A 9,885-nucleotide genomic window follows, 5' to 3' on the forward strand; every position below is an offset into this window, starting at 1 on the left:
GGAGGGAGCACATTACTTCCGTCAGGAGGTTACTTCACTGGCTGCCAGTTGCGTCACAGATTATCTTCAAAATGATTACCCTGACGCACAAATGTTTACATGGATGGGCTCCCATATATCTCAATGAAAGTCTTACCCTGCAACACCGGGGAAGAATAACTAGATCCATCGACACCTTTTGGTTTATATGTCCTAAGGCTAAGAGAACAAGTCTGGAATGAATTGCCGGTCCATTTGCGAGGGGAGAAATGCCTCCTCACCTTTCGTAAGCGACTCAAAACACTCTCATTTAACTAACAGTGCTCGGTCCCCCTGATATATCTTTAGCTGACTTGTCTGTCTTGTGTTGTCCTTTATGTGCGCCCTGATCCCTCAGGGCTGCAGCGTGTGACATATAACCAAATGATAAATAAAATAAATAAAAAGGCTAAGCAAATAGACTGTGAAGAACATATATTTGGGGACAAGTATGTGAAGAAGTATTGTAAGGAAAGATACTACAAAGAGAGGACCACAGAAAGCACAAGATTCAAGAGTTATCTTGAAGAACTACAAGAGTTGATAAGAAAAACTATCAAAGGAGATTACACTAAAAAATATATAAATTAGAAGGAAACCTGTATATAAAAGGACTATCAAGAAGAAAGAGAAGACCAGGAGAGGAAGAGATATTCTCTTGACCTAGTTACTTTAGTTATATCTAGTGGTAGGGTAACATAGGGTTAGTTTGGATGGAGGGCATAATTACTTTGGACTTCCTGACATCTGACAAGCACCTTTACTTTCTTTAGATATGCAGGGGATTTCCTTTAGCCATAGGGAGAGAAGGGTTTTATTATTTTATTTTAATAGAGGGAATATAGAATGTCAGCAAAGTTTCTGACTCCTTCTTCTGACGCACCACAGAAAGTATGCGTTTATTTCATACTAGGACCTAAGCAGTAGTTATCATCAACTGCATATTAAAGAAGGAGATGAGTGGTATACTGCTAGTGTTTTGTGTAATAGCATTTGAGTTATGACATGCTGCTTTTTTAATACCCTATTGACTCAATTGTTTCAGATAATTTGAATAATTTCATAAATAATGTATCTGGAAGACATTGTGATTTTGAATAGTTCAGCCAGCATAAAGATCCTGCAAGAAAGGTGTTGGAAAAATTATTGAAACATTAGCTAACTACCTGAAAATGATGAAAGTTAACTTTTAGAATGAGAATGTGTAACCCTTGGGGGTTGTGTAATATCGATAGATGGCAATGGGTTTTACCAAGATAGCAGCATGTGATCTAGTGCTCTGAGGTAATAACTTTGAAACAGAATTAATGTGTTTTGGGATTTGTCAATTAAGTTCAGTTTATCTAGAACTATTACCATTCAGCTACTGAGATACTTGCTTAATCAAAAGAATTTACAAAAGGGTTTCCCCGTAGGAAAATAAAGCAGTTGAACCCATTGTATAATGTTTTTATAGATTTCTTTAGTAATATTATATATAGAGGCAATAGGACACGCAAACAACCAATCCCAATCAAGAGGGCCCTGCTACGTGTGAGGTGTGTGAGAAACCAGAAGGTGTCTCGCCCGCTAGTCCCCAGGGATCTGTCATCCAGGTGGGCAGGAAACGGCCATCGCTTTTGGATCCAGTTTCCGGCAGTGGACCAGTGCGGGAAGATCACCTGGGTGAGGGGTCTTTGGGGAGTTGGGGTGGGATGCCTGATGGTGAGACACGGTATCCCTCTCTTCCCTGTAACATCTTTACCCCACCCTACCAAGTACGATATATGGAAGCTCTAGCCTCCTTTCCTTCACGAACACTTTCGCACAGATAGCACACTCCGGTTGAAACCATACTCACACCCGAACCATGTACCTGACATGTCCCACTACTATAGTCAGGCAAGGCCAGGCAATTGCTAACAATCACTCACACCTGACTACCATTAAACTTCCACACATGGATAAAAGGTGGAGCAGGAGAGCACACTCTGAGCAAGGCAAAGCATACAAAGGTATAGCAGTTTTGAGTCGGCAGCTGAATGAGGGGAGAAAGACCACAAATCAAGGAGGTTTCATATGAAGGGAAGCACCCTTGACGTTTTCGGCAAGACGCCATTACTTTCAAGAATCCTTCAAGTCAGAAATCGTAAGGCTGGTAAACCAGACTGAATAATCCTGCATTGTGTGTCAGAGATACCGAAGGCCCTCCCACGTAACTGACTAGGGCAGGGAAGAGCAGCAGATGCTGTGGTATCGTTCTTGGCTACAAGAAGAAAGAAGCGACAAAGAGATCAACACAGCCGGTGAGTTGGGGAGATTGATGCAAGACCAGTCTGTGTTGAAATAACAAGCAAAGGAATGAGCGCTGTTAAACGCGTGTGATGAAAGATGCAAGTAAAGCTGAACTGCTGATGAATGTTTGAACTTGAGAAGGAAAGATACAATGCTATTGACAGAGTGATCCAGCACCATGAATGTGCTCAATCGAAGGTCTTTATAAGGTATCCCGCCAAAAGAAACGAAATAGAAGATTGATGAGAACAATTGTGTGATGTGAATCGAAAGTGGTCCTGCGCCGGTTTAAGCAAAACCCATTGCACATTTGAAAGTCTTCAATTCTGATATCAAGGGATCTGAGCCAATTTTGAACATTGCGGAAAAGGGGCCTTAGCCTGAATGAGGGGGATCGGTGGTCCAAGCACGAATGAGGGTGAACAATTGTTTTTTTGTTTTGTTTTTTTATATGAGAAAATTCCTTTTTTTTTGGTGCAGGTCTGTACAGCATTGGAAATGAAACAGAATGCAGAACACAAGGAGCAGGGCAACAAACGAACAATGCAGTTAAACAGGTTCTCATTAAAAAATAAACTTCTTACAACCAATTTTACAGACATGTTAGTTTTATGCAACTTCCTCTTCTGCCTCCTCCTCAAACTCTCCTTCCTCCTCAGCTGTAGCATCCTGATATTGTTGATACTCCGACACATGATCATTCATGTTGCTCTCGGTTTCTGTGAACTCCATTTCATCAATACCCTCCCCTGTATACCAATGCAAAAAGGCCTTTCGGCTGAACATAGCAGTGAACTGCTCAGAAATGTGTTTGAATAGCTCTTGGATGGCTTTGCTGTTACCAATGAAAGTAGCAGACATTTTCAACCCACGTGGAGGAATGTCACACACAGCAGTTTTGACATTGTTTGGAATCCATTCAACAAAATAGCTGCTGTTTTTGTTCTGCACATTAAGCATCTGCTCATCCACTTCCTTCATGGACATGCGATCCCTGAACACAGCAGCCACAGTAAGGTACCGGCCATGACGTGGATCACAAGCAGCCATCGTGTTTTTAGCATCAAACATCTGCTGCGTTAGCTCTGGAACAGTTAAAGCACGGTACTGTTGGCTACCACGACTTGTGAGTGGGGCAAAGCCTGGCATGAAGAAGTGCAACCTGGGGAAGGGGACCATGTTTACTGCAAGTTTACGTAAGTCAGCATTTAGTTGACCTGGTAACCGCAAGCAGGTAGTAACACCACTCATAGTTGCAGACACTAAATGATTCAAGTCACCGTAAATTGGAGTGGTAAGCTTTAAGGTTCTGAAGCAGATGTCATACAGTGCTTCAATATCAATACAGTAGGTTTCGTCAGTGTTTTCTACCAGCTGGTGAACAGAAAGTGTGGCATTGTATGGTTCAACAACCGTGTCTGATACTTTGGGGGATGGCACATACTGAAAGTGTTCATTATTCTGTCTGGGTACTCCTCACGGATTTTGCTGATTAGAAGGGTACCCATTCCAGAGCCAGTACCACCTCCCAATGAGTGGGTGAGCTGAAATCCTTGAAGGCAATCGCAGCTCTCTGCTTCTTTCCTTACTACATCCAATAAGTCCACAAGTTCAGCACCTTCTGTAGAGTGTCCCTTTGCCCAGTTGTTATCAGCACCACTCTGACCGAAGACGAAGTTATCTGGCCTGAAGATCTGGCCAAAAGGCCCTGATCGCACCAAGTCCATAGTTCCTGGCTCAAGATCCACCAAAACCGCACAGGGCACATATTTTCCACCTGTAGCTTTGTTGTAGTAGACATTGATTCTTTTCAGTTGAAGATCACTGTCGCCATGGTATGTACCGGTGGGATCAATGCCATGTTCATCGCTTATCACTTCCCAGAACTTGGCTCCAATCTGGTTGCCACACTGGCTGACCTGCAGGTGGACAATTTCCCTCATATTCTTCTTTCGTGTGAATTATCTTCGCCAGATAATCAGACCAGACGTCTGAAGTCTTCAGTGAACATTGGGAGAAAGGTTATCTGAGCCAGAAATAGGAGGATCTGTGGTCCAAGCCCGAATGAGGAAGACCAATTGTGAACCTTGTGAAAAGGGTCTGAGCCCGAGCAAGGGGGATCATAGTCCGAGCCCGAAGCAGGGAGACCAGTTGGGAACTTGTGAATGTGAAATCCCTGACAAAGGAAAGGAAAGTTTGTGTTTTTTTCATTACATCAGACCCTCTGCAATAAGAGACTGTCATTGGGAGAGACACTTTGGCAGAAGGCCCTGATGCCTATGTGTTGGACTGTTACCTCATGGCCAAGAAGCCAGAGTGTGTGGAAAGCTTGCACGTGCCACCTTGCCCCGTACTGAAAACGTGGGGAAGGGGAGCCAACTTCTAACCGTCCTGACATATTCTTTCTTGAACACTTTTCTTTTGAATACATTGTTATCCATTGTTATCCCACACCATTTGTATTTAGAAGTAAGGATTGGCAAATGGTGTATTAGAATAGGCCCTTTTATTTTGACAGACTCCACTAGGACTGTGTTATTATTATTTGATGGTCGTAGCTTGCTCCAATCCTTAAATGTAGGTTTAGATAAGTGTTCAACCAACCAATTTGAAGTTCAATAAACACCCTTGAACTGTGATCACATGTATCTGTCTTCACTGTTTGAGACCATGAATTCCTTACATGTGCCACATAACGATTTCACTTTTTCCATGACCAGGTTAGGTACGTTAAGCGCCCTGCTAACTCCCTACTCCTGCATCTTTGTTTACCAATCCATTTGTCCAACTGTGGCACATTTAGACCTTTGAGTCAATTTCCATTAACCTCCTGGCTAAAGGGCCGCAGTTAATCTATGATTTCAGTAATTTGTTGTCCCCCTTTACATTCAAATAAATCCCTAAAAGGCAGATTTTGGGGAACATATGGAATTCCGCTCGAGACGGAAGCTTCTTCAGGCAAGTTGTATCCAGATTCTTAACTACCTCTGTACATTTTAAACAATTGGATTGAATGGCAAACTCTCCCAGTGTATCACGTGTGTCATGTGATTACATGGCTCTAATGCGCTATCTATGGATAATCAGGCCACCATGTTTAACACTACTATTGCGGCGATAAATGTATAAGGCATCATTGTGTGCTTGAACTAGTTTGCAGATAAATACCCACAGCGGGATAAATAGGCTTTGCCTGCCATTCTGCCCAAACAAAACAATCATATATACAAAATAATGGAGATGCTTGAGCAAGTGCACTAATGTTTAAAAATAGTTGTTGCGTCTAGGAGACAATTCCTGTTGAAACGACAGAACAACCCAGAGGATATAAATGTTGCAAAGGGAACAGAACTGCAGTGTTCATGAAAATGTAAATGCAGCCTAATACTGACCGTAGCGCACAGTGATCCTGTAATGCTCCAACCTGCCACTGGGATTACTGTGTGGAAAGCACAATAAGGTGATGTATTTCAAGTCAATGCTCGCTTAGCAGTTTATCGGGACAGCAATCATATGAGGATATATATGTACATAAGTGGCAATGAATGTGCCAATCATTCACAGACGTTCTACCTGGAATGTCATTTTATGCAATAGTGCAGGTTCAAATATACCATGTGAAGGCCTCACTATTTACTATGATGAAATGCATGTACGTATACCATTATAAATGAATGTTAATGCAAATACACAAATTATCAGTGCACATCAGATAAGCTCTGCCCTGAATATACAGATGTTCAGATGTCTAGGATGGTAAAGTACAAGGGCATACACCATTCTATATAGCTGCTTTGCACATGTGCAAAGGTAAAGAACATCTTACACAACCACAAAGGGAATAAGGTTCATGTGCATGCATCACAAAGTGTGAATACCTAATTATTAACTTTGATAAAGTGCAAGTGCATGTACCATTCCAGATACATTTTATAGAAATGAACAAATTGTCAGTGCATATCATGTACAGAAATCCCTGATTGAAAATGTTTTCAAGGATACAAAGCCTGGTAAAGTGCAAGTGCAAGTACCATTCAATGTAAAACCTGTGCATATACACAACAGTGAAAAACACTTCACAGTTATAGTTGAGATAAAGTTCATGTGCATATGTCACTGCTGATCTATAAGATGCCAATATGTATATCAAAAGTATCTAAAGTGCAAGTGCTACCACTGCCAGATGATAGATCTAAATCCAAAAGCATAAAAGTAGAACCCACTCAGTATTGCATCCAACCTGGTTTCTACATAGGTTCCATAAGGATACTGGGTCCTGTTGTTAGAGATTAATATCTCCACTGTGCAAATTTCGTCAATGACTAGATCAGAGCAGACTGGAACATAGAAAACTTAACAGTTAATATCTGTGCAAAGATGCATTTCCTAAATCAATCTCAAATTATTGACAAGCATAGAAAGAACAAACAGCAAGGAGGAAAAAATAAAGAGAAGGGATATAAAATGACATCAACTCTATCAGTCAAATAGATTACCAAATTGACCTGGTAACCATAATTCCCCATTCCAGGTCTCAGAAAAAGGTCTATCGCCTCAATATAGGGATCATCTCATCAAAACAGTGTACTTATCGAGTAGATGAAATAGATTGAATAATTACAATAATGATAAGCCGATGGACATAGAATCACTGATTCAAAAATACATACATTTGGGAATCAATATTTAAACCCTGCAACTTCAGATTATCAAATTTACAAATTAGATGAGCCTCTAATTGGCACAATTTCAATTCTCTATTGCCCAGTCTCTTATGTTGTGGTATGTGTGCCAGGCCTATAAACAACATTTCCTTGATGTTGCCATTATGTTTTTTCAAGAAATGTGCCGTCAAGGGATATGTTAGATCTCCATTTTTTATGGCTTTGTAATGTTGCAAAATCCACCACTTCAGGCGACCTATCGTCGAGCCTATGTAATGTAGGCCACAGCCACAAGTAATGGCATATATCAGAAATTTAGTTAAACATGTAATTCTGTGTTTATATACCCATGTCATTCCATTTGAGCTCACAAACGTTTTTTGTTTTTTAACAAATTTTGCAATTAAAACATTTCTTAAACCCAACACAGTGGATATTAGTCATAGGCTCATTGTGTATTTCAGTGTCTGTTATAACCATGCTGGGGGATAAGATGTTTTTTTAAGGTAGGGGCTTTTCAATATGTGACACTAGGCATAGGGCCCAAAACCTTACATAGATCTGTATCTGTCATAAGCACCTTCCAATGTGTGTGCATAATAGATTTGATTTTTCCTGCTTGGTGATTAAAACCAGTGATGAATTTAATGGTATCATCAGTTGATTTAATCCTAGGTTTAAAAAAATCTGTTCTCGTATGCTGTACTGCCTTGCCATAACACTCTGCCACTGTGTTTTTGGCATAACCTCTGTTTACAAATCTATGGCCAATGCATTTTGCTTCTATTTGGAAATCAATATACTTACTACATACTCTTTTGGCTCTCAACAATTCAACATAGGATATTGATTTCATAAGCAAAGTCGGGTGGTGGCTTTTCGCATGTAGGGTGGAGTTGGAGCTTGTAACTTTTCTGTATAAACTAGATTTGAGCATATTGCCAATGACTTGGAATTTGACATCTAAAAATATGAACTGCTAATAGTGGAAGTTAGCTCTAGATTAAGCATATTATGATTGAGAATGCTAATATAACCAAATAGCTCAGCTACTGTCCCATCCCATAGGATTAACAAGTCATCAATAAACTGATGCCACATTAGTATATGCAGGATAAATGACTCCAACTCCTCTCTCCATGCTACTTTTGTTTCCCACCAGCCCATATAAAAGTTAGCACATGTGGGCGTCATGCATGACCCCATGGCTGTACCTTGGGTGTGTCTGTAGATTTCATCCTGATATAGAAAGTAGGTGTGCTCTAAACAAAATGTAGCACTTCTAAGAGCATACTATTATGTTGTTGATAGCTTACTGAACTGCTTTCTAAATAGTATCGACAAGCATTGAGACCATGTTGGTGTTGAATGGATGTATAAAGGGAGACCGCGTCCAGCAAAACCCAAACAAATGGGATTCCCAATTTACCTCACTTAGTTTTGTTAAAAGATCCGAGGTTTCATGGATATATGAACTTAAACTCATGACAAAAGGTTGAAATGAAAAAAATACTGCAAAAATGTAGAAGTATTTTCAAGTAAACTACCAATAGAGGACACCATAGGGCATCCTGAAAGATCTGACAGAATTTTATTTATTTTAGGATTAAAGTATATGAGAGGTGTGATGAGATAACTAGTTTTTAAGAAAAAATATTCATCTTCATTAATTAACTCCAAATCACACCAGTGGCGAAGTAAAGTGAAAAATGCATGATCGGTGTAATCTAAAATGGATTTTTCCCACTTTCTCATAACATTCAGCATTATTCCGTTGTCTGGATGCCTCATTTTTGTATTTGGCACTGTCCATGACAACTATGCTGCCGCATTTGTCCGAGGGACGAATAACAATGGAGTGCTTTGTTCTATGATTTTCAAGAGATGAGGATTGGGGAACATTTTAATTTCTACTTTTAGCATCTAGAGCTGTTGTTAATTTCTCAAATCCTTAATGACCAATTCCTCAAATGTTTCAATCGGATCACACATAATATCTGGACAAAATATAGACTTTGGTTTAAAGTTATTCGGACAACTCAATTCTGTGTGAATTCCATAACGTTCAGCTGGTGTCGAATTGTCTAGCATTACCTAAATTTGTGGTATATGCCATTACATGTGGCTGTGCCCCACATTTCATAGGCTCGACGATAGGTCCCTTGAAGTTGCGGATTTTGCAACATTACAAAGCCATATAAAATGGAGATCTAACTTATTCTTGACGGCACATTTCTTGAAAAAACATAATAGCAACATCAAGGAAATTTTGTTTATAGGCCTGGCACACATACCACAACATAAGAGACTGGGTAATAGAGAATTGAGGCTTCACTAGTTTGTAAATTTGATAATCTGAAACTGCAGTGTTTAAATATTGATTCTGAAATGTATGCATTTTTGAATCAGTGATTATATGCCCATGGGAGTATCATTATTGTAACTATTCAATCTATTTGTATCCTTGAACATTTTTTCAATCAGGGATTTCTGTACATGATATGCACTGACAATTTGTTCATTTGTATAATATTTACGTGGAATGGTACATGCACTTGCCCTTTATCAAAGTTGATAATTAGGCATTCACACTTTGTGATACATGCACATGCACTTTTTTCCCTTTGTGGTTGTGTAAGATGTTCTTTACCTTTGCACATGTGCAAAGACAGCTATATAGAATGGTATATGCACTTGCACTTTACCATCCTAGACATCTGAACATCTGCCTATTCAGGGCAGTGCTTATCTGATGTGCACTGATAATGTGCGTATTTGCACGAACATTCATTTAGAATGGTATATGTACATGCTGTTCATCATAGGAAATAATGAGGCCCTCACATGGTATATTTGAACCTGCACTATTGCATACAATTACATTCCAGGTAGAATGTCTGTGAATCATTGGCACATTCATTGCCACTGA

At 39.8% G+C, this 9,885-nt stretch overlaps 1 pseudogene; it reads right to left on the reverse strand.

The window, feature by feature from the left end:
* Positions 1-2,785: 2,785 nt before the first annotated feature.
* LOC138569874 (tubulin beta-4B chain pseudogene) lies at positions 2,786-4,275 on the reverse strand (annotated as a pseudogene).
* Positions 4,276-9,885: the final 5,610 nt, after the last annotated feature.

Source organism: Ambystoma mexicanum, chromosome 2q, assembly GCF_040938575.1.
Source record: "Ambystoma mexicanum isolate Mex_15411 chromosome 2q, UKY_AmexF1_1, whole genome shotgun sequence".
NCBI classification, from domain to species: Eukaryota; Metazoa; Chordata; class Amphibia; order Caudata; family Ambystomatidae; genus Ambystoma; species Ambystoma mexicanum.